Below are 3856 nucleotides of genomic sequence, written 5' to 3'. Positions count from 1 at the left end.
TGAGACAACTGGAACTCTCATACACTACTGGTGGGTACAATCACTTTGGAAAACTTTGGGGCAGTTTTTTTTAAAATTAAGCATACACCTACCAAACGACCAAGCAGTTCCACTACTAGGTATTTACCCAAAAGTAATGAAAACGTATGTCCATACAAAGACCTTTATGTGGATGTTCATTGCATCTTTATTCACAATAGCCAAAAACTGGAAACAGTCCAAATGTCCATTAATTGGGGAACAGAAAAACAAAATGTGGTCTATCTAGAGGACTCTAACTCAGTAATAAAAAGAAATGAGCTACTGACAAGCATGGCAAGGTGGATGAATCTCAAAATTCTTATGCTGAGTCAAAAAAGCCAGATCCACAAATGTTTATAAGGTATGATTCCATTTAAATAAAATTCCAGAAAATGCAAAGTATGTTCTAGTGACACAAATCACATCAGTAGTTGTGTCCAGTAGTTGCCCAGGGCCAGGGGTGGAGGGAGGGGTCATTTGCAAATGGCCACAAGGAAACACTTGAGATACATATATATATGTATACACACACACACACACACACACACACACACACACACGTCAAAACTCATTGATTTGTACACTTTAAATGAATGCAATGTATTTTCTGTAAATTATTCCTCAATAAATTTGAAAAATAAATAAACAAAAGTACTACCTGGTTCTTTCTCAAACCTGCCTTACTTTTCATTAATTAATCAATTTTTTTATATTTGGCTGCATCAGGTCTTAGTTGTGGCACGCAGACTTCTCTCTAGTTGTGGCACACAGGCTCCAGAGCACACTGGCTCAGTAGTTGTAGCCCACAAGCTCTTTAGTTGTGGTGTGCAGGCACAGTAGTTGGCCGGCGGCATGTGGGAATCTTAGTTCCCAGACCAGGAATCGAGCCAACATCCCCAGCATTGCAAGACAGATTCTTAACCACTGAACCACCAGGGGAGCCCCAAACCTGCCTTCTTTTTGAAGTCTCTTATTGTTGACTCACTTTAGTGATTCCAACTTTAATGTTTAAAAACATATACCTGTTTATTTTGCATTCTATATCCGATAAATTCTGATCATTTAGTCCTAGAAGATCTAAGGCTGTTGATTGTTTCCACTGACTCTCACTTATAGAGGATTACTTTCTTGTATCATTGGTGGTCTTAGATTGGAAGTTTATATTTCATTAATCTTAATCCCTTGAAAACCTGGGGTGGGGGGTGTCTAACCTGATGGTGTTTTACTCCAGACAGGATTTGGGTTTGCTTTTACAGGGAACCAGGAGCACTGTTGGGCTGAGAGCACACCAGGTTCATTCCAGGTTTTCCAGCTTAATGGTGAGACTCAGGTCCAGCAACCTCCCTTGTCTCCAGTCCAGAGCTGAGTCCATGCCAGCCCTGCCCTCAGAGAAACCTCACATGCTCTTTCTACTCAAAGTCTCCTGTTCCAATTCATGGATTTCTCTCCTCTCCACCACCCAGAGGTTTCCCTTACTCCCTGCAAGCTCAGCTACATATTATAAAGTATGGTACTTGCGGAATTTGTTTTACAGCAAAAGGAACCCTCAGTGAATCTCTTATACTACTAGAAGGGCATAGCACGTTTGCTCTCCTCTTTTTGAGTCTCAGAGAACAGGGAAAGGAGCCTTAAACAATAAAATGACAGCCTTGCCTTATAAGGGTTTTGAACTAAAAATTGGTGAGAAAATATCCATCATAGCCCCAAACCCAGGATCTTTCTCTAAATCTGATTATGGGCAGCCAAGCTAAGTGCTACTTATATATAGCTTTTCATTTTGTGCTGAGATCTAGTAGAGAAGTGTCTGGGGCAAAGATAAAAAAACAACTCTACAGAGAGCATCAGAGAGAACAATTGAATGTAAAAATCTGGAGTATCATATCAAACCTAACAAAAATAATTTAGAAACGGGACGACTATGGCCTTTCCCAATTGTCAACACTTTTTTTTTCCCTCTGAATTTTTACCCAGAGTATATTTTAGTTATCCTTAGGAATTAAATTATAGTAATTTTAATTATTTGGATCTTGAATATTCACTCGATTTTGAATGTAATCTACTACTTTAAGTGACTAGCTCCCCGACAGGAGTTTTGAGGTTGATAGTGGTGGATAGCTGTGTCTAATTCAAGATTCCAGTTCCCGTCTCTCTTTACATAAGAAATGGTGTAAAAAGTTCATTGAATGTTTTAATTAGCATGCAAGCTGAGTCTTAAATCCAAAGGAGAGCCTAATACTACTTTTAATCACATCCAACACAAGGTGATAAAAGAATACAATTTCAGAATAGTACAGGGTAAGAGACTTTTATTATTGTTATTTGCAATAATAATATAATCATTTATTAGAAACCCATTGTGTGCCAGGAGCTGAAGGAACATTTTCTTTTTTCTGATTAACACGCTGCCACAGTGGAGGCTCGTAGCAGTTTATTGTTCTGGTTTATGATCTTGGTCTGAATTCAGATAAAGCGGCAACGTGCCAGCTTCAGACCCTCATATACTTTCTTTACAACCTGGATGGTTAGCAGGGATGTAAGTCCATTTTTTTTTCGTTACTTTGAAATATGTAGCTAACCTGCTCAAAAACACTGATTTGGTTAGCCAATCAGGAAACAGAAATTAAGGGAATGCCTCATCCTGCTCTATTTTACTGAATGAACTTGACTGAATCACTTTGAGACCAAATTCTTCCTGGTTACAGTCTGCATCACATACAAATATTATCTGGTGGGTTTCCTTGGCTGGGGAGCCGGGGATGGCTAATGACGAGAGGCATATCCAAATCCCAGCAAGCCTCCTCAGGCGTTGAACTAAACTTTGGGACGTGACAGGACCTGGCAAAAATGGAAATACCTCCCCTGACATTTTTGCTCATGTTTTCTAAATTCACTTTCAGATAAGGGCAGTGGGTTTGCTAGAGTGGGAAGTGCTGACAGACAAAGTGTAGTCTACTACAAAATTCTTCCTGGCACTCTAATTATCCTTTCCTTCTCTACTTCAGTATCACATGTAGCCATGTGTAGAATCATAAAATAATTATGCAGTGTACAAGCTTTCTGGGAGCATGTACCACTGTTTTCCTAATTCTTTATCTCTCCCATTGATCGTGGCGTGTGTGCATTGATCCAAGTCGGCCATCTGGTTAGGCAAGATAAGCGTGCTAGTGTCTTTGCATTGCACTGTCACTAGGGGAGGGGGCACATTTTGGCTGTAGGGAATTACGGGGGCAGGATTAGCCCTCTTCCTATGAGGAAACTGAATTTTAAATGCAATGTTGCAGCTGCATGGACCATGTTGCTAACTTCTGTTTTTGCCATGAACTGGGTAGATTTTTCTTCTTGTTCATATTGTCTCCAAAGGTATAGCAATGCCTTGTATTAAATGAGGGTGGGGGGCTGGATTGGAGAGAAGATTCATTTTTAGCACATGTTAGACTTATAAGTAACTGATACATTATAGGATTTCTAAATGGTAAAACTGCTTTCAAATGACTACAAAAGGCTGCTGGATAAAAAAGCGTTTTAAACCAAGACTCGTTGGGTTCCCCCCCACCACAAACAAAATTATTTTAGAAAGGGAAGAAAGATTTGTATGAGTCTTTGCAAAAGAAAAATACAAAGGAAATTGAAAAAATTATGCGTGTATCATAGCAGAAGGAACTGCTGCTTGAAGGAAGGGCTGTGGGATAGCCTCTCCGTTTGTTTATCTCTCTCTTTCACGTATTGAAATTAATGTTTGCCCCAAGTTTATGACCACTGGGACTGACTGAATGTGCTATTTAACTCAAAGAGACTTTTTTCCAGTCCTGTTGGCCACTGTTGTTTTTAAAATTTG

The sequence above is a fragment of the Mesoplodon mirus genome (genome assembly GCF_964341445.2).
Source record: "Mesoplodon mirus genome assembly, chromosome: 4".
Classification (NCBI taxonomy): Eukaryota; Metazoa; Chordata; class Mammalia; order Artiodactyla; family Ziphiidae; genus Mesoplodon; species Mesoplodon mirus.
The sequence above is the reverse complement of the archived record's forward strand: the minus strand, read 5'-3'. Positions refer to the sequence as shown.